Source organism: Oryctolagus cuniculus, chromosome 12, assembly GCF_051225735.1.
Source record: "Oryctolagus cuniculus isolate XC-2025 breed Fujian yellow rabbit chromosome 12, ASM5122573v1, whole genome shotgun sequence".
Taxonomy (NCBI): Eukaryota; Metazoa; Chordata; class Mammalia; order Lagomorpha; family Leporidae; genus Oryctolagus; species Oryctolagus cuniculus.
Genome location: NC_142878.1, coordinates 116,120,847 through 116,148,770, shown reverse-complemented (window position 1 = coordinate 116,148,770; position 27,924 = coordinate 116,120,847). Strand labels below are relative to the sequence as shown.

Here is a 27,924-nt window from a genome sequence, read left to right as displayed (position 1 = left end):
TTCTTAAGATTTTGTTCAAGAAAGGAAGAACAGCAGCTGACCCTCGAGATCTGGGGTGGGAAGGAAGGGAAGGAGGGATGGAAACAAAAGCAAACGCCCTCTGGTTCCCAGCCTGTCTCCACCCACCCCGTACTGAAGTCCTAGGAGAGGGCCAGTAAGTCTATCTAGGAATGCCCTGGCCTGGACTCCATTTCCCAGAGTCACCTGGTGCTCTAACGTTTTCCGTGCTCTGAGCGCCTGTGCGTGTGCATGTGGGAGAACGTACGCATGCGCGTGCCTTTCCCTGTGGCCCGGGGGTTGAGAACAGAGGAAGTTCATTTACTGATCAGAGTGTGCCCTGAGAGGCCGCACTGCTCGTTCTCCCACATTCCCTGGGGAATCTTGCTCTGCAAGTGCAATTGCAGGCGGTTCGGGAGCACACACCCCAGACCTGCCGCCCGCTGCTTCTGTGCCTCTGCATCTGCCACCGTGGGCCCCAAGTTCCAGCGACTTCTCCTGTCCCACACTTTCCGCTTTGCTCTCCAGGTGTCCTGAAGAAAGGGGACGTGCTCCCGAGAGTTTCCACGGCAAGTATGGAGAACAGGAAGGGGCATCTATGCGTGTGTGGGAGAGGGGTGGGTGCGATGGCGGGTAGCGGCTCCCAGACATTGATCACTTGGTTCTCAGTGATCCTGGGAGCGTCTCTGGCAGAGTCAAGGCTGGAACCCAGGTGTTGTGTCTCCCACCGCCGCTTCCCAGTCTCCCGATGCACGGCCAGTCCCACGGGCTGCCTCACTCAAATTCTCCTTACAGTACACTGGACGAGGAATGGCACAAGCAGGGCAGTTGAGAGCATGGCAAAGGAAGGAGTCCCCTTCCCTAGATTTAAATAGCCCAGTTCTCATTTAGGGTGGGTCAGAGAATGCCTTCTGGCTGGGCTTCCAGCAATACCCCATGGTTGTTCCAGCTGGGTGGGGCCCAGTGGCCCCCAGGCTGGACCCTGTGGACACATCTGACAGCCAGGGCGCTATGAGTTTGGCTGTATTTCCCAGCGGCAATGTGAAGCTTGTGCAGTAGCTTAGTAGATTGATCTCTCCTCCGTGTTTAATTAACAGACTCTTTTTCAATCTGGAGCTTGAGGCCATGGAAATGTAGCTGATTTATTTTCCTGCTTTTCGATTTCTGTCTTCAACCCTTTTTTCTTATGTTATTAGGGATGTCAACTATTATTACCTGCTGCTAATCCCTTTGCAAAGTGAGAAGTGAACTGAAATTAGTCTACCGTGTGAGTTAATAATGAGCTACTTTAATATGGATTTTCATAAAATAGAGAGCTATGAAGACATAAATACAGAAAAGTAGCAATTTTTCTCTTCTAGTTCTTTAAAGTGACTCAATGCTCCACCAAGCTGATTATCTTACAGTCCATATGGTTTTAATTAAGAGGGTCAGTTACTTTTTAATGTTTTTATTTATTTATTTGAAAGGCAGAGTTACAAAGAGGCAAAGGCACAGAGAGATAGAGAGGTCTCCCATCTGCTGGTTCACTCCCTAGATGGTCACAATGGCCAGAACTGCATGGAAGTCAGGAGCCAGGAAATTCTTCCAAGTCTCCCACACAGATGCAGGGGACCAAGCATTTGGGCCATCTTCCACTGTTTTCCCAGGCCATAGCAGAGAGTGGAGCAGCCAGGTCTTGAACCAGCACCCTTATGGTTTTACCTGCTCAGCCACAACACCAGCTTCAAATTACTTTTCTTATTCTGAGTTCTGTGTTTAACCCCATGCCATTTTCAACATGGGAGGATATTAATGACAGATTTTCATAATGACTGTGGTCTATGGAAGCCTTTATACAAGGTGTTAATGTGAGGAGGGGTAAGGAAGAAAAGAGAAAATATGCTCCCCTCCCCCCACAGAGATAGTATACTATACTTTTACTATACACAGTATAGTAAAAGATGTGGCTTTGGGCTGGCACTGTGACTCAGTATGTTAATCCTCTGCCTGTGGTGCCAGCATCCCATATGGGCACCCGTTTGAGTCCCAGCTGCTCCTCCTCTGATCCATCTCTCTGCTATGGCCTGGGAAGGCATGTGGGGGGTCTCCATGTGGGAGACCCAGAAGAAGCTCCTGGCTCCTGGCTTTAGATTAATGCAGTTCTTCTGGCCATTTTGGCCAACTGGGGAGTGAACCAGCAGAAGGAAGACCTTTCTGTCTGTCTCAATATTTGTATTTCTACCTCTCAAATAAATAAATAAAACATCTTTAAAAAAAAAGAGACATGTGGCCCTAAAAACTATTGCTATAGACTAACTTTCAGTATAATGAAGTTATCACTTGATTAACTGAGTGGTTCATAGATTCTGTTAGAGTCCTGTTGTCACCAGATTATTAATCTGTGAAACTCATTTAGCATAGTAAGGTTGCCTAGGAAGTAAAAATAGAAAGTGAATCCTGGATAGATGTTGTTAGGGTAACAACATCTTCCTCTGAAACCCAGTGTGTTTTTGAACTTTTCTCCCATGTACTCCCTATCACAGTGCTTGCGAGTGGACAAGCAGTTACGTGTTTCTGCTGAAAAGAGCTGCTTCACACCCAGGAAACAACTGTAAGACACTTTCTCAGCAACTATGTTGTGTGTACATTAATATGAACTTGAAAGGGCCGGCGCCGCAGCTCACCAGGCTAATCTTCCACCTAGCGGCGCCGGCACACCGGGTTCTAGTCCTGGTCGGGGTGCCGGATTCTGTCCCGGTTGCCCCTCTTCCAGGCCAGCCCTCTGCTGTGGCCAGGGAGTGCAGTGGAGGATGGCCCAGGTGCTTGGGCCCTGCACCCCATGGGAGACCAGGAAAAGCACCTGGCTCCTGGCTCCTGCCATCGGATCAGCGCGGTGCGTCGGCCACAGTGCGCCGGCCACAGCAGCCATTGGAGGGTGAACCAATGGCAAAAGGAAGCCCTTTCTCTCTGTCTCTCTCTCTCACTGTCCATTCTGCCTGTCAAAAAAAAAAAAAAAAAATGAACTTGAAAACAGCCAAGAACAGGATTCCTGGACTACTCAGGCTAACTCACTGTCCTTGGCACATCATTCCCTGCTCTGTTATAAGTTTCTGGCAAGTTCTTTAAAATTTTTAGGAGAGATATGTTTCACACAAGAGACATAATCTGGTAATGTAGCAGTGATGTCTTTAAGGAAAGGTGGCATATGAGGAAGCAGTCTGATGGTGTCCATTCATTTTCCCATTTTTTTTTTTTCTGACAGGCAGAGTTAGACAGTGAGAGAGAGAGACAAACAGAAAGGTCTTCCTTCCATTGGTTCACCCCCCCAAATGGTTGCTACGGCTGGCACGCTGCACTGATCCAAAGCCAGGAGCCAGGTGCTTCTCCTGGTCTCCCATGCGGGTGCAGGGCCCAAGCACTTGGGCATCCTCCACTGCCTTCCTGGGCCACAGCAGAAAGCTGGACTGGAAGAGGAGCAACTGGGACAGGACTGGCACCCCAACTGGGACTAGAACCTGGAGTACCGGCACCACAGGCAGAGGATTAGCCTAGTGAGCCATGGCTCCAGCCCATTCATCTCCCCATTAATAACTTTCATTGATGTCTACCACAGTGTGGCAGAAGGCAATCATCCTTCTGAATTGCATCAAGCCAGGAGGATTCATCGACAGTTTATCTGAGCTTTCTTTGTATGAGGAAATAACCAAAATACTACATTGTATACAGGGTATTTTCTTTTAGATCAATTTTATTTACTTGAAAGGCAGATTTACAGAGAGATTGAAAGAGAGGTCTTCCATCTGTTGGTTCACTCCTCAAATGGCCACAATGACTTGGGCTGGGCCAGGTGAACCCAGGAGCTTGGAGCTTCTTCTGGTTCTCACACTTGATTTCAGGGGCCCAAACACTTGGGCCATCATCCTCTGCTTTCCCAGGTGAATTAGTAGGGAGCTATATTGGAAATGGAGCAGCCACGTCTTGAACCAGTGCCCATGTGGGGTGCTGGCACTGCCAGGGTCTGCTTAACTTACTATACCAGTCCCATGTGCATTTTTTCAATGGGGGAGGGGTTAATTTTTTTTTCTAATATGACTCTCAAAATAAAGATTATAATGTGTAGTAGATGATGATTTTGGTTATATTTTGAGTTTCCTTAAATTTCTATATTTTTGAAGTTAATGAGTACTAGTAGTTATTTTTTTAAAAAGATTTATTTATTTTACTTGAAAGTCAGAGTTACAGAGAGGAGAGGCAGAGAGAGAGAAGTCTTCATCTGCTGGTTCACTCCCCAGTTGGCTTCAGTGGTCGGAGCTGTGCCGATCCAAAGCCAGGAGCCAGGAGCTTCTTCTGTGTAGTAGTTATGTTATGTTATCCTTGCTTTGGATAAACAAACTCTCTCCCATCCCTCAGTTAAAATGCTTTTTAAAATAGGTTTATTTTGAGGGCTGGCATTGTGGCATGGCAGGTGAGGCTGCCACCTACAGTGCTGCCATCTCATATGGGTGCTTGTTTGAGATCCAGCTTTCTGCCGTGGCCTGGGAAAGCAGTGAAAGATGGCCCAAGTTCTTGGGTTCTGCACCCACATGGGAGACCTGACAGAAGCTTCTGGCTCCTGGCTTCAAGTAAATCCAGCTCTGGCCATTGCAGCCATTTTCAGAGTGAATCAGTGCATGGAAGACTTTTCTCTGTGCCCTGACTCTCTGTAACTCTGCCTTTTAAATAAATAAATAAATTTTTACATGCTTCACCATGGAGCTGGCCCTAAGACCTAACAGGTTTTCTGGGTGCTTATCCTGGGGTTGGTTCACTTTGAGCACTAAGCACAGTTATTCTGTGTGACTGAATATTTCATGTTCCTTCTTATGGAAAAGTTTTTCTCATGTTCTGAGTGATTGGGCTACATATGCCCGTAGTGGAAACTAAAACTTAATTTGGCATTTGAACACCCAGAGTGCCGAGTCCTGTAATCTTCTGAATTTAATCAGAAAATATGTTTTGAAACATTTGGTTTATGGGTAGGCAGGGCAGTTTTCCTGGATCCCTGTGAGAATTGATGAACTGATGGTGTGTTTCTACCCCATGTTATATTCTGAAATTTGCTTCCTTTTATTTTCTTAAAATAACTGTATTTGAAATTTGCTCCTGCCTTCTGAAATGTTTGTGCTTCTGTCCTCTTTGTAACCATGGACATGAGTAGACCTTTTCCTTCCCTTTATGATGCTACAAGAGCAATGGGACATTGTAGCTCTCTCCCCTGGCAGCACACCTTCCTCAGTACATCTCTTTGAATTGGACCCTGGGTTAACTTGGCTGCACAAAAGGCATATACCTAAACCCAGTGTACCTAATGAATGAAAGTCATCATAAAGTCAATATGCCTTGTAAACCTCTCATCTCTTGTTTTGAAATGTGTTTTGAATGTGTCTTTTATGTCAGTGTCTGTAAGCCAGAGATTTCCCACTTAAGGCAGAAGGCTGCTGAGGGACAGCACAACTGTAGCTTTGCTCTGTTACTTTACTGTGGACACTCTCTCACCCTTTCTCTTTATTTTATTAAGATTTAAAAATTTTATTTTAAAGGCAGAGTTACAGAGAAAGAGGCAGAGACAGAAGGATGGGGATCTTGCATCTGCTGGTTCACTCAAGAGACTGCAATGAATAATGCTGGCCCAGGCTGGAGGTCCAACCCAGTGTCCCATGTTGGTGCAAGGACCCAAGTACTTGTGCCATCTTTTTCTGCTTCCCCAGTTGTGTTAGCAGGGAGCTGGATCAGAAGTGGAACAGCTGTGACTCAAACTGGCACTCATGGGGCTGGCATTGTGGCACAATGGGGAAAGCCACCACCTGCAATGCCAGCTTCCCAGATGAGCAGTAGTTCATGTCTCAGTTGCTCCACTTCTAAACTAGCTCCCTGCTGATGGCCTGAGAAAAGCAGCAGAGGATGACTCAAGCGTTTGGGCCATTGTAACCCATGTGTGAGACCCAGATGAAGTGCCTGGCTCCTGGTTTCTGTGTGGTTCAGCCCTGGCCATTGCAGCCATGTCAGATGGCAGATCTCTCTCTTTTTTAGCATTTATTTATTTGCAAGGCAGAGATAGAGAAAGGGAGAGAATGAGAAAGAGATTTTCCATCTGCTCGTCTACTCCCTAGATGGCTACAATGACCAGAACTGGGCCAGGCCCAAGCCAGGCACCAAGAGCTTCATTCAGGTGTCACACTTGGGTGGCAAGGACCCAGGTATTGGGCCATCTTCTACTTTTCCAGGGCCATTGGAAGAGAGCTGGATCAGAAGTGGAGCAACCAGGACATGAACTGGTGCCTATACCAGATGCAGCAGCTTTACCTGCTAATCCACAATGCCATCCCATCTGACTCTCCCTCCTCTCTATAACTCTGACTTTTTTTAAGATTTATTTTATTTATTTGACAGAGTTACTGATAGAGATAGAGACAGATAGAGAGGTCTTCAGTCTGCTGGATCACTCCCCAAATGGCCGCAGTGGCCAGATCTGAGCTGATCTGAAGCCAGGAGCCAGTAGCTCCTTCCAGATCTCCATGTGGATATATGGCCAAGGACTTGGGCCATACTGTGCCACTTTCCCAAGCACATTAGCAGGCAGCTGGATTGGAAGTGGAGCAGCCAAGACCTGAACCAGGGACCATATGGAATGCAGCCCAGGGCCTCAATCAGCTGTGCCACAGCACTGGTCCCCAAAACTCTGACTTTCAAATAAATCAATCTTTTTTAAAGGGTGGACACACATATTGGATCCCAGCATTTTATTTTGTGGTGGCTTAATCCACTGTGCCACAAAGCCAGCCCCACCCTTTATCCTTCTGATGACTGTGTGTCAAGATCTTGGTGATATCTGCTGAACAACTGTTGGTATTAGGTTAAACTCTTCTGTTTTATTTTGGTTCTCATTTGTTGAGTTTATTTTGGCTGCCACTTTTGGGTAGCAAGCTGTGATGTCATCAGTGGCTAAAGCTGCCATGTGTTAGGCTGGCATGGATTCTACTATTCCATTTCTTCAAATAGAAGTGGAAAATGAAATCCAGTGTCCCTCTCTCCCATCCCTCATTTAAAATGCTTTTTAAAATAGGCTGATTTTGAGGACTGGCATTGTGGCATGGCAGGTGAGGCTGCCACCTACAGTGCTGCCATCAAGCTTCCTTTCTTCTCATGTAACAGACCCAGCTGGTCTCTGTGTTTCTCATTTTAGCCCTAAACTATACCTGATTCCTAGAGCAGAAGGAAGCTTATTTTTCAAGGCAGAATTCATAGATGTGGTTGTCCATTCACCTCTGAGAATTAAAGCCATCACTCTGCTTTTTGACTGGTTTTCAGTCTGTGGTGGTGCCCTCTCTCACAGGAAGACAGATTCCTCACATAAGAATACACCTAGGTGGAGAAAACTTTATGGAGTGGGTTTTCCAAAGTGAAATGGAATTCTGGCCTGGACATCCTTGAGATCATGATCAGCAGAGTGGGGAAATTCTTAGCTATGTCCATTCACATCCTTTCCTTTTTGTTCAATGTATTCCTCCCTTGCATAGTGCTCTGTGCTCTCCTTCTGTTGCACACACATAAGGTGTGTCTGTGAGGCTGTTTGTGTACTGCTGCAGTATCTGGAGTTGCCTTTGTCTCCCTCTCTAATCAGAAACTCAGATGCAGAGTGAGGAGGGGACTGCCAGCCGGCCACACAGGGTTTGGGCCCCTTGCTCCTTTACTTTTCTTCAGTGCAGGAGCAGCCTTGAACAGAGTTGCACTGGGTAGTATTATTTCTTTTAGATTTGAGTGCTTGGACAGCAAAAGAAATAAATGTATTTTGCTTATAGAAAAGATTGAGGAGGCACTACATAAAGTCAGCAGCAACTTTTTTGTCTCCTGTTACATGTCAAGATGAGTCAGAATATTTAGGGCCATTTGTTAAATTAAAAAAAAAATATTTATTTATTTTTTGACAGGCAGAGTGGACAGTGAGAAAGAGAGACAGAGAGAAAGGTCCTTCTTTTTCCATTGGTTCACACCACAATGGCTCCTGTAGCCAGAGCACCGTGCTAATCCAAAGCCAGGAGCCAGGTGCTTCTCCTGGTCTCCCATGCGAGTGCAGGGCCCAAGCACTTGGGTCATCCTCCACTGCACTCCTGGGCCACAGCAGAGAGCTGGACTGGAAGAGGAGCAACCGGGACAGAATCTGGTGCCCCGACCAGGGCTAGAACCTGGGGTGCCAGCACCGCAGGCAGAGGATTAGCCTGTTGAGCCACGGCGCCAGCCAATATTTATTTGAAAGGCAGAGTTACAAAGAGAGAGAGAGATATAAATCATTTATCCACTGTTTCACACCCCTAATGGCCACAGCAGCTGGGGTTGGAACTGGATTAAAGTCAGGAGCCAGCATCTTCTTCTTTTTTTTTTTTTTTTTAACTTTTATTTAATGAATATAAATTTCCAAAGTACAGCTTATGGATTACAATGGCTTCCCCCCCATAACGTCCCTCCCACCCAGGAGCCAGTATCTTCTTCCACATTTCCCATGTGGGAGTAGGAGCACAAGCACCATTCTTTGCAGCTTTCCTAGGCAGATGAAGGAGCTGGATCAGAAGTAGAGCTGCTGTGGCCCGGGAATACAGTGGAGGATGGCCCAAGTCCTTAGGCCCTACACCCACATGGGAGACCAGGAGAAGCACTTGGCTCCTGGCTTCAGATCAGCATGGTGCACTGGCTGCAGTGACTATTAGGGGGTGAACCAACTGAAAAGGAAGACCTTTCTCTCTGTCTCTCTCTCACTGTCTACTCTGCCTGTGAAAATAAATAAATAAATAAAAAGAAGAAGTAGAGCAGGTGGGGACATGAACTCATGCACAATATAGAATACCAGCATCACAGGCAACAGCTTTCCCACTATGCTATACCACCTTTTTTTAAATTTTTATTTATTTTATTTTATTTGAGTTAGAGAGATGCAGAAGCAGAGAGAGAGGAAGAAAGGTCTTCCATCTTCTGGTTTACTCCCCAGATGGCTGCAATGGCTGGAGCTACCCTGAACTGAAGCCAAGAGCTGGGAGCCTCTTCCAGTTATCCCACATGTGTGCACGGGCCCAAGGACTTGGGTCATCTTCTACTGCTTCCCCAGTAGAAGAGAGCTGGATCAGAAATGGAGCAGCCGAGACTCAAAGCAGCACCCATAAGGAATGTCAGCAATGCAGGCAGCAGCTTTTCCTGCTAGGGCACAGTACCAGCCCCTCTATTGTCTGTTTTATGGAAATATATATTTATGGGATATTAGAAGGCCATTCAGGCACTCCCTACAAAACATTTTGAAATAATGATTGACAGCCTGCAAGACTGTTTCCAAAGGGAGAGAGCTGCAGGGACAGAGAGGCAGTGATATTGAAAGGGTATGAGGAACAAAGGAAGATGGGAAGGTCAGAAGAAATCTTGAAAAGTATTCCAAAGGATAAAATAATAGGACACAGGTCATTTGTGCAGATTGCCAAAATTAACCACTTCTATTTTAAGGTTTTCCTTTTTTATTTAAATTAGAGATAATTTCTAACATAGTTTGTGATATACTTGACTAACTTTTCAGTGTTTTTCTTACAGATAAGATGTGCTTATAAGATGTAGAGGGGCTGGTACCTATATGGGCCGCAGTTCTAGCCTCAGCTGCTCCTCTTCTGATCTGGCTCTCAGCTATGGCCTGGGAAAACAGTAGAAGATGGCTCAAGTGCTTAGGCCCTTGTACCCAAGGGGGGACAGAAAAGAAGCTCTTGGCTTCAGATCAGTGCAGCTCCATCTGTTATAGCCATTTGCAGAGTGAACCAGCAGATAGAAGACCTTTATCTCTGTCTCTTCCTCTCACTGTCTATAATTTGACCTCTCAAATAAATAAATAAAATCTTAAAAAATAAAATATAGAGAAGCACTGTAATTAAATGCAATAGTACACTCCTAACTATGCAGTTAACATTAATTTTCTTTTAACATTTATTTAATGAATATAAATTTCCAAAGTACAGCTTCTGGATTGCATGGCTTCTCCCCCATAACTTCCCTCCCAACTGCAACCCTCCCCTCTCCCGCTCCCTCTCCCCTTCCATTCACATCAAGATTCATTTTTGATTCTCTTTATATACAGAAGATCAATTTAGTATATATGAAGTAAAGATTTCAACAGTTTGCACCCACACAGAAACACAAAGTGAAAAATACTGAGTACTAGTTATAGCATTCAATCACAAGGTACAGCACATTAAAGACAGAGATCCTACATGAGGAGTAAGTGCACAGTGACTCCTGTTATTGCCTTAACAAATTGACATTCTTGTTTATGGCATCAGTAATCACCCTAGGATCTATTCATGAGTTGTCAAGGCTATGGAAGCATTTTGAGTTCGCCAACTCTGATCATATTTAGACAAGGTAGTAGTCAAAGTAGAAGTTCTATCCTCCTTTCAGAGAAAGGTAGCTACTTCTTTGATGACCTGTTCTTTCCATTGGGATCTCACTCTCAGAGATCTTTTGTTTAGGTCCTCTTTTTTATTTATTTATTTTTTTTGCCAGAGTGTCTTGGCTTTCCATGCCTGAAATACTCTCATGGGCTTTTTAGCCAGATCCAAATGCCTTAAGGGCTGATTCTGAGGCCAGAGTGCTGTTTAGGACATCTGCCATTCTATGAGTCAGCTGTGTATCCTGCTTCTCATGTTGAATCATTCTTTCCCTTTTTTTTTTTTTTATTCTATCGGTTAGTATTTTCAGACACTAGTCTTGTTTATGTTATCCCTTTGACTCGTAGTCCTATCAGTGTGATCAATTTTGAACAGCAATTGATCACTTGGACTAGTGATATGGCATTGGTATAGGCCACCTTGATGGGATTGAATTGGAATCCCCTGGTATGTTTCTAACTCTACCATTTGGGGCAAGTCCAATTGAGCATGTCCCAAATTGTACATCTCTTCCCTCTCTTATTCCCACTCTTATGTTTAACAGGGGTCACATTTCAGTTAATTTTCAACACTTAAGAATAACTGTGTGATAATTATAGAATTAAACCAGTCATATTAAGTAGAACAGACAAAAATACTAAAAGGGATAAAGTATTAAATTGTACATCAACAGTCAGGGCAAAGGCTGATCAAGTCACCATTTCTCATAGTGTCCATTTCACTTCAACAGGTTTCCTTTTTGGTGCTCGGTTAGTTGTCACCGATCAGGGAGAACCTATGGTATTTGTCCCTTTGGGACTGGCTTATATCACTCAGCATGATGTGTTCCAGATTCCTCCATTTTGTTGCAAATATTCAGATTTCATTGTTTTTGACTGCGGTATAGTATTCTATAGAGCACATATCCCATAATTTCTTTATCCAGTCTACTGTTGATGGGCATTTAGGTTGACTCCAGGTCTTGGCTATTGTGAATTGTGCTGCGATAAATATTAGGGTACAGACCGCTTTTTTGTTTGCCAATTTAATTTCCTTTGGGTAAATTCCCAGGAGTGGGATGGCTGGGTTGAATGGTAGGGTTATATTCAGGTTTCTGAGGAATCTCCAGACTGACTTCCATAGTGGCTTGACCAGTTTGCATTCCCACCAACAGTGGGTTAGTGTCCCTTTTTCCCCACATCCTGGCCAGCATCTGTTGTTGGTAGATTTCTGAATGTGAGCCATTCTAAGTGGGGTGAGGTGAAACCTCATTGTGGTTTTGATTTGCATTTCCCTGATTGCTAGTGATCTTGAACATTTTTTCATGTGCCTGTTGGCCATTTGGATTTCCTCTTTTGAAAAATGTCTATTGGGGTCCTTGGCCCATCTCCTAAGTGTGTTGTTTGCTTTGTTGTTGTGGAGTTTCTTGATTTCTTTGTAGATTCTGGTTATTAACCCTTTATCTGTTGCATAATTTACAAATATCTTTTCCCATTCTGTCGGTTGCCTCTTCACTTTCCTGACTATTAATTTTGGAGTACAGAAACTTCTCAATTTGATGCAATCCCAATTGTTAATTTTGGCTTTGACTGCCTGTGTCTCCAGGGTCTTTTCCAAGAAGTCTTTGCCAGTGGCAATATCTTGCAGGGTTTCTCCAATGTTCTCTAATAATTTGATGGTGTCAGGTCGTAGATTTAAGTCTTTAATCCATGTTGAATGGATTTTTGTGTAAGGTATAAGGTAGGGATCTTGCCTCATGCTTCTGCAGGTGGAAATCCAGTTTTCCCAGCACGATTTATTGAATAGACTGTCCTTGCTCCAGGAATTGGTTTTAGATCCTTGACCAAATATAAGTTGGCTGTAGATGTTTCGGTTGATTTCAGGTGTTTCAATTCTGTTCCATTGGTCTATCCATCTGTTTCTGTACCAGTACCATGCTGTTTTGATTACAACTGCCCTGTAGTATGTCCTGAAATCTGATATTGTGATGCCTATGGCTTTGTTTTTTGTTGTACAAGATTGCTTTAGCTATTCGAGGTCTCCTGTGCCTCCATATGAATTTCAGCATCATTTTTTCTAGATCTGAGAAGAATGTCTTTGGTATTTTGATTGGTATTGCATTGAATCTATAAATTGCTTTTGGGAGAATGGACATTTTGATGATGTTGATTCTTCCAATCCATGAGCATGGAAGATTTTTCCATTTCTTGGTATCGTCTTCTATTTCTTTCTTTAAGATTTTGTAATTCTCATCGCATTAAATTTTTGTTGAGAAAGGGATGAGCTTTGCTTTATGTGTGTCTTGCTTAGAGCAGAATTTTTATGACTGTATTTGAGATAATTAAAAATAAGTTTCATAGTTGAAACATTGACCATTTTTACTGCTGCAGCCTCCCCTTCACTCTGTATCTGCAGATAGTCCACATGAAGGTACACAGAAAGAGAGGCCTGCATATCTGGAGTAATGCAAATATGCCCTTTGCTGAAACCAGTGGATCAATCCACTGGAGTTCTTTGTGATTCAGTTTGCATTTTTCTGTAGAGTGAAATATAGTGATTTGGGTAAAGTATCTTGTCTCATAGTAGATGATTCCAGTTGTCTTTCTTATCCATCTACCTGGATCACAGGTGATTCCCAAGACAGGTGTTGGGCTCTATGGAAAAAAAAAAAAAGTAGCCTCTTCAGAGTTGATGTATTTCTCCTGGAAAATTGGAGAAATGTTTTGTAAGAAGCAGTTCATGGAGGATGTATATTTCCCTAGAAATGAGATTGAAGTAATTCCCTTTACTTGCCCCTCCCTGAGCTAGCTCCTGAGGCTGATTGTTCAGGGCAAGAATGCTAATATTTATAGGCCAATTATGAATGATCCATGTTTGTCTTACACATGAGATGTCTACAGATCTGTTTCTCAAGGCCTTTAAGATAAAATAAGAAAATTTTGCAACAAAAGAGAAGGTTTTCATTGCCTGTTGCCTTGGTCTAGGATCTGTGCATTTATTACCCACTTAGTTCTCTGCCTCCTATTGTGAGCACCTCCTAATGGTACTTTTTTGGCCATTCCTGTGTCCAGATTCCTTAATGGGTGGCAGTGTTTGACCAGACTTCCAGTCTGATAACTCAGCCCAAATTGGAGTTGACTAGTTTGTGTAGCCACTTCAGGATTAAGGTGGTCCAAAACTGCCAGTGCCCAATGACTGGGCTGCCTTTAGGCTCACTCAAGAGATAAGACTCTGGGCACAGGTCCCAAATGGCTTTGCTTGGTCCTCTTCCCTTGATCTCCCTGGTGACCAGGCTGATTCTCAGGTAGGCAGGGAACTTGTTGGCTCACAGAAGTCTCCAGATTTCTGTTTTGCATTCACCTGCAAAATATTTGAAAGTTTTCTCTTGGATCTCTAAAGTCCTGAGTAGAGAGTTTTATTTTGTATTGAGATGTGTCTTTATAAAGACAGGTGTCACTGAAGACTGTGTATCCTCAGAATTAACTGAACTCTCCCAGGCCTGCATGGAGTTCCAGGATCCTGGCTTCAGGCTGAACATTGCCTGCTGTTGTGAGCATTTGGGGATGTACCAGAAAGTGGAAGAAATGTCTCTCGCTCTCCATCTCCCCCTGCCTTTCAAATAAAATGAAAAACAGATAAAAATTGGGAAAAAAATGTGTTTTGCCTTGTGTCCTAAAGAAAAAGTAATTACTGTTGTTATAGGTAGAACTCACTTGTACACTTCACAAATACTCATCAATCTCAGGTTAATGGCTTGGTGATCACTGCTGGCTGTGCTGCCTACTCAGCTCCCATTCTGTAATGCATCCCCTTCTTCATCTGCAGTTCACTTTGGGTGCTCATAAAACACCAAACTGCCTCCTGACTTTGCATCCCTATGTTCTTTATACATAGCTTGGCCATAATCTCATTTTCTTTAGCAGCATGCTAATTTATATGAGTGCTTCACAGGCAAAGAATAATGGGGACATTGATTTTCTCTGAGCTTTTGCCCTAAGCGGTTTATTTTATGCAATTGATTCTGGGTGATGTGTAGAACTTTGCTGGATTAGAAGTTGTGGTGTAGAATTTGATATTAGAGAAATAAGTCTGTCACTGCCACTTGCACTGTGCCCCACCCTGCAACCTATGCCTGCCTTTGGATTCTGTTTTTATAGAGTGTTGGAATGAGGCAGTAGTGATTCAATAAAGGAATAAATTTTCAATTGTTAAACATTTCTATTTTTATTAATACAAAGAGATCAGATTGCATAAGAATGTAATTCCATAAGAACATAACCATACTTCTCTATTTCCTCCTCCTTTCTTCCTTTCTCTTTTTAAGGATTTAATAAGCTGGCTTTTTTTCCCTAACCTAGTCTTTACCCCTTCACCTCCAGCCTTCCTGCCTATTTGTTCCTACTTTACAATCTAGTACTTTAAGCTTTTTCCCCCTTCTTTCATGCATGTTTTTGCCTACTCCTACCCCAATTCCAAAGAAGGAAAAATGAATAAAAATCATGACATATTGATTCGAAGACAGGAATCCTATCCAGAAATACAGAAAAAAAGTTACCTCCTTTTCTTTTTATTAATAATTTATTTACTGATTTACCTTTCTGGAAGAGGCAGCTAGAAGTTCTCTGAGATCTGTCCTCAGAATGTGAGGAGAGCCAGAGACATTGGATAGACTCTTTACAGTCTGTTTGTTTTACTGTGAGAGATATTGTTCCACTTGCCTGTGGCAGAAAAAAATGAAATTTCAATGATTTTTTCTGTATTACTAATTTTTATGATGAGTCTCTTCATTATCAATGGATAGAGACCTGTCAAATTTGCAATGAGCAAAAAATTTCACAGACACAACTGCTTCCAGAGGAGGTGCATGCCCCTCCATTCCCACGTGGCCTTCTCTGAGATCTCCAGGTGGCTTCTCTTGGTCTCCTGAAAGCAAAGAGAAAATTCAACCACAGAAAATGTTCACTACGACTGTGGTGTTGTTTCTTGGAAGTTCCTGTCCAAAAAGTAATCATTTAAGAACACCAGGGGCATTTTATTAGTTTCACAGGACTCTTGTCTTCCTGGATTCAGTGAAGAGGAAAAATAACCAAAGTTGAAGCATGATTCTAGGCAAAGCACAATTATTTATCTGCATAACAAAAATCCTCATATTTTTTCTGCACATGGTTAGTCTTACATGGATTAGAAAGAAAAAGCACTATTTAATGTCTCAGAACTCTCTAATGTTAAAAAGTACAAGAATTAAAAATTGATATTTTGGGCTCTTATAAAGCTCCAAAAGCATTAACATTGTGCATTTCTGGGTGATTTGAAAATTCTAAATTTGAAATCAATTGCATTGACTGGCTTTGCAGAGTAGGAAGAATATAATTGGCTTATTAATTATTTATATAGAGAGACTGTAAAAGAAGCTATTCATTGGTACCAATTGTCTATGATAAGCTTTAATGTTTATGAAACCATGATTCATTTTATTTTATGAGCTATGTCCACTTGAAGTTGTGAAAGAAAACATGCAATAGTGGTTGCAATTCACTTTAAAAGATTTTTTGAAAGACTTTATTTATTGATTTGAGAGGTAGAGTTATAGACAGTGAGAGGTAGGACAGAGAGAAAGGTTTTCCGTCCATTGGTTCACTCCCCAAATGGCTGCAACAGCCAGAGCTGCTCAATCCAAAGCCAGGAGCCAGGTGCTTTTTTCCAGTCTCCCATGGGTGCAGGGGCCCAAGCACTTGGGCCATCTTATACTGCTTTTCCAGGCCATAGCAGAGAGCTGGATTGAAAGAGGTGTGGCTGGGACTGGAACTGGGGCCTATATGGGATGCCGGTGCTGCAGGTGGAGGATTAACCTACTGCACCATGGCACCAGCCCCACAATTCTCTTGAAAACAGAAACATTTATTCCTGAGTCTTTTGATGAGTCAGGCCAATGAAGTCCTGACAGGGCACATATGTCTCTAGCATTAGAGGAGTGCTCACCATTCTCATACTGTGTTCTGTTGCTGTTCAGCCTGTGACAATGAGACACGTAAATAAAAAACCAGAAATTCAGCATGTGTTTACCCCACGAGGAATCTTGTGAAGAAATTTTCTAGCCAGGTGTTTTTAAGTTGCTAAATATTCTCCTAATTTACTTAAAGACTATTAACTTAGTACCACAATTTTTGTTACAATACGGTGATTGCAGATAAGGAATTGTCTTCTAGATAAAACTAGAAGTTTTACTTTGTAACAATCACAGACTAGCAGAAGTCATAAACCATTAACCCTCATTTTTCTAAAATAGGAGGTTGTAATTAATATGAGTATATAAAGAATATATTTTTTAAGATTTTATTTAGTTGAGAGGTAAAATTACAGACAGAGAGAAAGGTCTTCCTTCTGTTGATTAACTCCCCAGATGGCTGCAATGGCCAGAGCTGCACGGATCTAAAGCCAGGAGCCAGCTGCTTCTTCCTGGTCTCCCATGCGGGTGCAGGGGCCCAAGCACTTGGGCCATCTTCCACTGCTTTCCCAGGCCATAGCAGAGAGCTGGACTGGAAGAGGGGCAGCCGGGACTAGAACTGGTACTCATACTGGATGCTGGCACCACAGGCAGAGGATTTACCTGCTGCCCAGCAGCACCAGCCCCACCTACATGAAGAATTTAGAACAGAAAATCTACCAACCTCATGGAGTTTATCTCCCTTTCAAAACTTTTAATAACCTTTGGGATGGAAAATGCTAATTTAAAGTACTGTACTTAAATTCACACAAAGAAAAGATGTTTTAGGATGTTTTTACTTCATTATTAAGTTAGATACTGTTAGGAAATTCTAGATTATTTTGGGGGTAAATTGTAATTTCTTTTCACAAGTGTATTTGATTAGAAACACAAGCTTTTATAATCAATTATTTATGTTTAAAACATTTGCTTATGTATGTTTTGTATTAAAATAACAGCATGTTATGAAGTTTAGAAACATCTTGTTCCATACAAGCCTATACTTTTTTTAAGTTTTATTTAAAAAGAATCTTTGTATTTATTTTTTTAACACAGCAAATTCAGGTGACACCGTAAGTCCATAATTTCCCACAAAATTCATAAATTTAACAGCTGAGTATCTTAAGTCTTATAAATCTTCTGAATCATTCATAGTTATGCACTCGATGGAACATACTCCTCAGCAGCTGAGAAGAATCTTAACTTAAAAGCACCAACTCTTCAGGCATCTCTACAGACCTCTATTTTTCATTCTCTAAGACATGCAGTCAGACTGCTGATGCAGCAAATACCAATTCACCTTAAGCTTGACGGATAAGAGAAAGCATTTGGGAAACCAACATTATTAATATTAAGTCTGAAAGCACTTCTACCTCTTTACTGAATGACTTTTCCTTCTGCCAACTATAAACTCTAATGAATAAAAATTGTGTTTTGAACATAAGTTTTTCAGGTTAATCTAACACTTTAGGACATTTGTATTTGTTTTATAAATCTTAAGGAAAACAAAAAGGTAATCTCTAATCTAGACAATTCTGGAATCTTTTATTAGATTTACAATTTTACTGCAAAGTAATATGGTCTGTTTGTCCAAATATTATGGCTTTTAAAAAATTCTCTTCATGTATTTAAATTAATAAAGCTTATTTCCAATATATATTTTCTGTGTTTTCACTTGCTGAAACAGGGTTCAAAGGGTGTTTTTAGGATCTTGCCAACATCAGCCCTATGTGCCCATAAATTATTGGAGCCATTAAATGGACAATAAAAACTGGTTGAGGCTACTGATGAATGCTTCAAAAGGAATCTGATATTCACAGATTTTATCATCATATTCAATTCAACTGAAGTCTTAAAACTGTCCTCTTGATAGGCTGAAGATAGGGTAATGGAGTTAGTTCTTTATGCCAAAGATTCGTGGATCTGTTGTACAAAGTCTTCATTCTCTGTCAGTCATCAGTAACTTGAGGTCTTTCTGTAGATTCTGAATGGCAGTGCTTACATCTTCATATTGCAAAGCACTGCCAGCATATTTGCAGTATCTCTGAGCTCTCACAAACTCCTCAGGGGTGAGGTGGGTATCGCCTTGGGAAACCGTACTGGAAAGTGCAGGATCAATGGCTGGCATAGTCTATAGAGTAGGTTGGATGGTATTCCTTGTTACACCCATGCTATGAGGCACTTTCGCTGGTGTGTTGGCTGGGGCATGTGCACCCAGAGGAATCTGTATTCAACTATAGCTGTCTGATGGCATGCTGCCTGGGTCAACTGCTGAAGATGATGATGGCTGAGGTGTGTGGAATGGGCAGAGATGCTACTACAGCATCTTCATTTTCTTCACCATCAGTATCTTCCTCAATTGCAATAGGGCCTGCTTGAGGAGTCTCCTCATTCTTTAAGCAATTATGGATATATGTTGCCTTCCACCTTGCATACTTTCTATGTTTCACATTTTCATCAGTGTTATGTCAAACACGGTTATGACATCTATTAAAAGACTTGCAGTATATGTTCCTTGTCTGCATATATAAACATTTTTCAAGAATAAATCCCCAAATGGGCAGAACCAACTGCTCCTTGGGTAATAGCTTCATTATCACTCAACTGTTTCTTTTTGTTGTTGTGAAGAACCTGAGCCTGGATCAATGTGCAGCTATTTTAGACTAGGCCTCTGTGGGGAGCAACTCGGACTATACTGTTACTGGAATTAAGACTTATTCTATACATCTGCTCTCCCACAATATGGCGCTGGGAGAGGAGGAAGCAGCTTCTACCCAGCTGCCTCTCACCAACTTGACAAGCTGCAGGAGCTGCTCCTGATTGGAGGAGAGCAGCGCGCTCAGTGTGTGGGTAGCAGAGCACGGATTGGTGGAGAGGACTATATAGGAGGAGAGAGACGGCATGGTGGTGTGGGTTGGTTGGAGAGTGCGTTGGAGAGTTCGCGGGGAAGTTCGTTGCTTCGTTCTTTCTCATTTCTCTCTACTCATTCTTGCTTTGGGAGTTCGCTGTTTACTTATTCTTACTTTACTATAGAAAGGACTTGTAAAAAAGGGGAACATCAAGCGTCCGGTCCGGTGCGGCTCCTCCACGTGCGGAGGAGCAGCAAATGGTGCCGTGACTCGGATTAGGAAACCTAGGAGGGAAGAAGCGGGAAGAAGCGGGAAAATACCAGAGAGAGAGACTAGCAAAGAACCTAGGGGAAAGCCGGACTAAAAGAGTGCCGGTGAAAAGCTAGTTAGAACCTAGGGAAAAAGCCGCAGGGGAAGAAAAATAGAAGCCAGGAAAGAGGTATTTACTGGGAACGCCTGGGGGACTCAGTCTTCCATTACGCCCACCGCTCCAACATGTCACGGACGGTACAGACAATGGAGTTCTTTGGCTACTCTTTGCCCACTGGCTACGTCTTCTTCCTGCTAGGCACCATCCTCTATTTCTCCCTAAAGATCATCCAATATGGGCTGAATGTGGTTTCTCTCTCTCTCTCTTCCTACTCCCCACCTCCTCGCAGCTTTTCTTCTAAGCGAGGGAAACGAGCGGGGAGGAAAATTCATGCATTCGTAAGAGCAGTCATAGAGACGTCCCCCTGGTTTCTACTCTACAGTAGTGGAGGCAGGTGGGACGGCAATTACGCGAGGCTGGGGAATCGATAGAAGTGCTGAAGCTGTGGCAACTCGTTGATCAGGCGCTCCAGGACCCCACAGAAGGGATCGAGTTGTTGTTTAATGAGGGGAGTGAATTGCAGGAAGAATTATGGCAGGGCAGCCAGGCGAGCAGCTATTGTAACGGACAGGTGAAAAGAAAATCAAAGAAGGATTTAGAGAGCCAGGAAGCTTACGGGGGGGGGAGAAGGAAGCTGAAAAGGGAACCTCGCCCCCGAGAGAGATGCCAAGAATATATCCTGGCCCTACAAGGCTGGCAAATTCAACCATAAAGGATGAATCACCACCCTGGTATCGCCCATTGGTACTACCAAAGTTTCCTCCTGTAAAGAAAAGCCCCTTTTTTTCCACATGAGATTGAAGAAGAGTGGGAGGAGGAAGAAGGAGTGATGGAGGGAGTAGGTATGCAGGAGGAGATAGAAAGGCCAAGAACCGAAAGCAAGCAAAGGGGAGCTGTTTATAGGAAACCTGCTTGGGAGCAGTACCAGGAACCAGGCCAGGTGTTTCCTGTAATTCAGGATCAACAGGGAAACAGGGGTTGGACGCCTCTTGACCATAAATTACTTAAAGAATTGCAACAATCAGTGCAATTGTATGGCCCCCATGCAAGTTTCACTCAGGCAATCCTTGATAACATTGGACAGCAAGGCCTAATACCCGAGGATTGGAGAAATTTAGTAAAGGCGGTGTTGGGCAGGGGTGACTTCCTCTTATGGTTAGCTGCTTATAGAGAATTCGCGCGAGAATATTCAAAGCAGAACTATCGAGCAGGGAATCAAACATGGGATGAGGAAATGTTAAATGGAGAAGGGCGATTTGCCAATCCCGATAAGCAGGCCCGATTATCAACAGCTGTCCTCTTACAAGTGAGAGAGATAGCAAGAAGAGCCTGGAAGGTGGTACCCAGAAAAGGAGAGATAAGACACAGCTTGACTAAGATAGTGCAGGGCTCTACTGAACCTTACGCTGACTTCGTGAATAGATTAATGGAAGCAGCGGGAAATATTTTTGAAACTGTGGAAGAAGCAATGCCCTTAGTCAGAAGATTGGCGTATGAACAGGCCAATAAAACATGTCGTGAAGCTCTTAGACCATGGCAGCATAAAGACATCCCTACCTTTTTGAAAATCTGTAGGGATGTCATGGATGATGTAGCTTCTGGATCACATGCTGCAGTAGCAGTGACCCGACAATTTAGACAGAACATGAGGGGACGAAAATGCTTTAGATGTGGTCGAGAAGGGCATCTAATGAGGGAATGTAGGGTGAAATTTCCAGCCCGAGATCAGCAGGGCATAGAGAACTCGAGAAGACCAGGCCTTTGCCCACGCTGTAGAAGAGGGAATCATTGGGTCAGTGAATGTTACTCTAAAATGTATAGCACAGGCAATCCCCTGAGGATGCCAAATGAGCCGGGCCCCATAAAAAGATCAGGTGTATATGGACAACAACAAAAAAATGGAATGTGGGCCCCTGCACCCCGGGGCCAAAACAATCGGTGGGTGCCATGGTCCCAACAATACAAAAACCAAATATTTACTGCGCAGAGTTACGAGCCACCGGGTATTCGTTACTAACACCTCAAATGGGGCCACAAGCCATAGAGGTGAGGGCAGAAACAATTTCAGCTGAGCATAAGGGACTTGGAATAATCATAGGAAAAGAAACAAATGCTTTAAGAGGCCTAATGGTCATTACCGGAGTCATCCAATTACCCTTTGATAAGTTAAAGGTGCTAATACAATCTACAAAGGGTATTATACAAATCAATCCAGAAGAACCTGTGGCTCAAATGCTGATTATGACTGGAGCGCAGGATGTTCATGGACCCCAAGGGGAGAAATTTGCAGCCTTGTCCCTGTCTTTAGCAGATCGACCTCTGTGGACCTTAACCATTAGAGGAAAGTCGATTCAGGGCCAGCTAGATACGGGTGCAGATGTAAGTATAATTTCGGAAAATGATTGGCTGAAGTCATGGCCCCTTCAGCCAGGAGATAATACTTTAGTAGGCCTAGGTGCGGCCATGACACCATCAAGAAGTGCTCAGGTGCTTCATTGGCAGGATCAAGAAGGGAACAAGGGAAATGTGCAACCTTATGTTAGTGCACTCCCCATCACATTATGGGGAAGAGACATTTTAGAACAATTGGGACTGACATTAACCAATGAAGACCAATTGGAGAGTTCTACAGGATGGCGTATTATGTATAAAAAGGGATATCAGGAGAGAGGATTAGGCTCCAGAGAAGGCAGAAGGGACCTAGCCCAGCCCAAAGGCGATTTTAAAAGACAGGACACGGGTTTTTCGTGGGGGCCACTGAGATGCAGCCGCTGCCATTGTCATGGCTGGACAACAAGCCAAAGTGGATACCACAGTGGCCCCTTACCCAGGAAAAGTTGGCTGCGGTAAATGATATAGTGTTACAACAATTAGAGGCAGGCCATTTGCAACCATCAACCTCCCCATGGAATACGCCAATATTCGTGATAAAGAAAAAATCGGGGAAATACAGGTTGTTGCATGATTTACGGGCTGTTAATCAGCAGATGCAACCCATGGGGGCATTACAACCCGGACTCCCGGTTCCTACTGTGATCCCAAAGCATTGGCCATTAATAGTACTCGATCTGAAGGACTGCTTTTTTAGCATACCTCTACATGAACAAGACATTCAGAGGTTTGCTTTCACCGTACCTTCCATTAATCATCAAGGTCCCGACAAAAGATATGAATGGAAAGTGCTTCCCCAAGGAATGACTAACAGTCCTGCCATATGCCAGCTATATGTTGATCAGGCAGTAGAGCCGGTTCGACAACAGTGCCCAAAAGTACAAATTTTACACTACATGGAAGACTTGTTAATAACGGCTGAAAGTGAAAATCACCTTATGGAAGCATATAAGCTGTTGCTATTATATTTGGAAAAAGTTGGGTTACAAGTAGCGCCAGAGAAGATACAAAAAGGGGAAGTAGTACAGTACTTAGGGCTTAAAGTAACTTCTGAAAAGGTGACCCCATTAGAATTTGAAATTGCAATAGATGGGTTGCAGACCCTTAATGACTTCCAAAAATTATGTGGCAATTTAAATTGGTTGAGGCCCTATTGTAAATTAACCACCGAAGATATGATGCCATTATTCAATATTTTAGAAGGAGATGCCCAGCTTGATTCCCCTCGTAGATTGACAAAAGAAGCCCGCTTGGCGTTACAGAAAATCGAAAAACAAATTAAAGCAATGCAGATGGAAAGATGTGATCCACAACAAGCCCTAGAAATATTAATTTTTATGGAACAGCTGTATCCCTTCGCAGTCATTTGGCAAGGAGGACCCTTGTTGTTTGTATACCCACATTCACATGCACCACGTGTACTATACACCCAAGGCATTGCGGTGGCTGATTTGATATTAACAGCAATAAAAAAAGGCGACAGAAATGGCGGGGAAGACTCCAAAGCGATGTGTAGTTCCCTTTGCTCAAGAGGCAGTAGAAGCCTTTACAAGGGAATGCTGGCAATGGGCATACATAGTTCTCATTCTACAAATAGAGATTGACAATCACTACCCTCGCCATCCATTTGTTAACTTCTGCACACAGGTTTCAATAAAACGGGTACAGAAGGTGCGAAGGGATCCAATTCAAGGGGCAGTTACCGTATTTACGGATGGAGCTAAAGGCGGAACAGGAGCAGCTATATTTAACAATCAATGATATTTTGTTTTAACAGCATCCCGTTCTCCACAACATGCAGAATTAGCTATTACCACAACAGTATTACGCAGAGAGAGCGCACCCATGAATATTTTGTCTGATAGTGCATATGTGGTGAATGCAGTTCAGATGCTTGCTACACAGTGCCTTATTCTTAAATCCTCCTCAGTCTATTCTTATTTAAGTGACATTCAGGGGTTATTAAATCAAAGAGAGCATGCTATTTACATAGGCCACATAAGAGCTCATTCTAATTTACCTGGCCCACTTACTCGAGGAAACATGATGGCCGATCATTATTCAAGATTCTTGCTTGCATGCACCGCTTTGGAACAAGCTAAAGAATATCACTCTAAATGGCATGTTAACACCCACACTTTAAGTTTTAAATTTAATATTCCCCGCAAGCAAGCAGAAGGTATTATTAGATCCTGTGAAAAGTGCGTTGTTGCCATAGTTCCAAAGATTCCTACGGGAGCCAATCCCCGTGGCCTTAAACCAGGACATATCTGGCAGATGGACGTTACACATATCCCCTCTTTTGGGCGACAAAGCTGTGTTCATGTCACTGTAGATACATATTCAGGTATAGTTATGGCCACAACCATGAATAAAGAAGGAGTACAACAAGTAATCCAACACTGCTTGCAGGCTTTTGCAGCCTGGGGAGTTCCTCATGTGATCAAAACGGATAACGGCCCAGCGTATACATCAGCTCGTTTTGCTGCATTTTTGAAAGAATTCGGAATCTCCCATATTACCGGTATTCCATACAATCCACAAGGGCAAGCTGTGGTAGAACACACTCACTTATATTTAAAAAATTTAATAATTAAACAAAAAGGGGAAGCTGGCGCCGTGGCTCAATAGGCTAATCCTCCACCTTGCGGCGCCGGCACACCGGGTTCTAGTCCCGGTTGGGGCACCGGATTCTGTCCTGGTTTCCCCTCTTCCAGGCCAGCTCTCTGCTATGGCCAGGGAGTGCAGTGGAGGATGGCCCAGGTGCTTGGGCCCTGCACCCCATGGGAGACCAGGAAAAGCACCTGGATACTGGCTCCTGCCATCGGATCAGCGCGGTGCGCCGGCTGCAGCGGCGGCCATTGGAGGGTGAACCAACGGCAAAGGAAGACCTTTCTCTCTCTGTCTCTCTCTCTCACTGTCCACTCTGCCTGTCAAAAATAAAAAAAAAAAAGGGGGGGGGGAATAGGGGAAATGGCCGCATCCAATAAGGATGCCTTGGCCTTAGCTCTTTATACAATTAATTTTCTGAACAAGAAAAAGAACAGTAAATCACCTGCAGAAATGCATGCTCAATTAGCTGATAAGAAATCAATACAGTGGGTAATGTGGAAGGATTTACAGGACAACCAATGGAAAGGCCCATTCCCCTTACTCAGAAGAGTACGAGGTGCCGTTTGTTTTTTTCCGCAGGGTGTGGCACAACCAATATGGACCCCTGAGAGAAGAATTCGGTTGGTAAACCTACCAGCAGAAGAGCTAGAAGAAAAAAACTCTATTTGAGGAAGAAAACAATGAATAACCAATTCCTGGGATCTTTGGAATATGGGACATTTTTCAACGAACTCTGAAGTAGCACGACAAACAAGACAGTCAATAGCATGAAGATCACGCTGAACTTTACACAGGCGCGTATCAACGCCAAAAAAATAAAAAGAAAGGGGGATCTGTGGGGAGCAACTCGGACTATACTGTTACTGGAATTAAGACTTATTCTATACATCTGCTCTCCCACAATATGGCACTGGGAGAGGAGCAAACAGCTTCTACCCAGCTGCCTCTCACCAACTTGACAAGCTGCAGGAGCTGCTCCTGATTGGAGGAGAGCAGCGCCCTCAGAGTGTGGGTAGCAGAGCACGGATTGGTGGAGAGGACTATATAGGAGGAGAGAGACGGCATGGTGGTGTGGGTTGGTTGGAGAGTGCGTTGGAGAGTTCGCGGGGAAGTTCGTTGCTTCGTTCTTTCTCATTTCTCTCTACTCATTCTTGCTTTGGGAGTTCACTGTTTACTTATTCTTACTTTACTATAGAAAGGACTTGTAAAAAAGGGGAACATCAAGCGTCCGGTCCGGTGCGGCTCCTCCACGTGTGGAGGAGCAGCAGGCCTCCATCTTGTAACTTGGGCATGACCGGGCCCTGAACCCTAAGCCAAAAGCTCTGGAGGAAGAAAAATAAACTCCCCTTGTGATAAACTCTCCTAGCAACAGCCAATCAGCAGATAGCAGGGAAATACCTAAAGTTCCAGGTATCTTTTCAGGCGGTTAGGGTGATTGATAGCATCCCAAAACCCTGCAGTTTGGAACATACACCCTAGCGGCTCATACCCTATACTTTAGCCAATCATTTTAAAAAGCATCAACCCAGAGCCATCCAACCACCTTTACTAGTCTATTCCCACCACTGGATTTACTAAGCAATTTTAAGAGATGTTCTTTAAATTTCCCACAGAATGAGATGATTTGCTGAATGGTGCTATAATGTATAGAATGTCTCTGAAAACCCTATATAAACCCCACAAAAGAAATGGGATGGATTCTCATCAGAAGACTGCTGTGATGATTGGAGGAGTGGACCCTAGCTCGAGCTAGAACAATAAACCTCTTTGCTTTTGTATTATTGAAGTCTCTCATTGGGATAATTGAGTCCCATCCGAGTCCAGTCTAACAGTTGTTGAGATTTATTTATTTACTTGAAAGGCAGAGTCACAGAAAGGCAGAAAGACAGAGAGAGAGTCAGCCTCTGCCATCTGCTAGTTCACTCCTCAAATGGCTGCAATGGCTGGAACTGTGCTGATCTGAAGCCAGGAGCCAGGAGATTCTTCCAGGTCTCCCACATGGGTGCAGGGGCCCAAGGACTTGGGCCATCTTCATTATTATTTTTTTTTTGACAGGCAGAGTAGACAGTGAGAGAGAGAGAGAGAAAGGTCTTCCTTTTCCATTGGTTCACCCCGCAATGGCCACTGTGGCCGGCACACTACAGCCGGCACTCTGCGCTGATCCAAAGCCAGGTGCTTCTCCTGGTCTCCCTTGTGGGTGCAGGGCCCAAGCACTTGGGTTGTCCCCCACTGCACTCCTGGGCCACAGCAGAGAGCTGGACTGGAAGAAGAGCAACCAAGACAGAATCCAGTGCCCCAACTGGGACTAGAACGCTGGGTGCTGGCACTGCAAGCAAAGGATTAGCCTAGTGAGCTGCAGCACCAGCTGGGCCATCTTTCTACTGCTTTTCTAGGGCAGAGCAGAGAGCTGGGCCAGAAGTGGAGCAGCTGGGACTTGAACTGGAGCACATATGAGATGCCAGCACTGCAGGCCAGGGCTTTAATGTGCTGCACCACAGTACCAGCCCCCCAATTGTTTCTTAAGAGCTTCTAACTGACCCATTAATTTTGATAAAAATTTACAACACTCAGTTTTATTATGAATCTTCATTCTAGTTTGCATGGCATATAAAATGACCCCCTTGGTGAGATACATAATGATCGAACAATGGCTGCCAACAACCTCTCAGATCAGTTCTTGAGCAACTATTCAGTAACTGGCCACCACAGAGTCCTGTTTGTCATGCTCCTGAACATCAGGTGGTGCTGAATGTTCTTAATGTGTGGGGAGAGTGGGGGCAGTGGAGCAAGCTCGGCCATCTCCACTCTAGCACTCGAGCATATCACCACTTCCTCAAGCCTATACTTTTTTCAAGTACATATTCTTACATTCACAGAAAAGCAGTTTAAACCAGACTGACTATTGTAAAAATAATTCAATGGTTGTAGATGTCTGCTCATACAACATTTAAAATTGTTCAGTAAAATACTTGGTGATTTTTAAAAAATGATTTATTTATTTATTTGAATTGCAGATTTACAGAGAAAGAGAGAGAGAGATCTCTGCTGGTTCACTCCCCAAATGACTACAATGGCCAAGGCAGGGCTAGATTGAAGCCAGGAGCCAGGAACTTCATCCAGGTCTGCCACATGGGTACAGGGATCCAAGCACATGAGCCACCATCCACTGCTTTCTCAGGCTCATTAGCAGAAAACTGGATCAAAAGTGGAGCAGCCAGGACTCAAACCAGCACTCATATGGGATGCCAGTACTGCAGGCAGTGGCTTAACCCACTAAGCCACAGTGCCTGTCCCAAAACAATTTTTGGT

General features: G+C 43.6%; 1 protein-coding gene and 1 pseudogene across 4 annotated transcripts in view; one reads left to right on the top strand and one right to left on the bottom strand.

The window, feature by feature from the left end:
- The first annotated feature begins 231 nt into the window (after positions 1 to 231).
- Positions 232 to 27,924, top strand: part of LOC127485365 (uncharacterized) — a 51,796-nt gene continuing 24,103 nt past the window's right edge. Inside the window, exons 1-2 of one of the 4 annotated variants that reach the window (XM_070054838.2) lie at positions 276 to 566; positions 25,195 to 25,409. The gene's annotated coding sequence lies outside the window, so the exon portion shown is untranslated. Of the gene's footprint in view, positions 571 to 25,194; positions 25,410 to 27,924 lie in introns of all 4 variants that reach the window. The other 3 variants (XM_070054839.2, XM_070054837.2, XM_070054840.2) reach the window with 3 other exon arrangements.
- Positions 18,215 to 27,553, bottom strand: LOC100347549 (vacuolar protein sorting-associated protein VTA1 homolog; annotated as a pseudogene).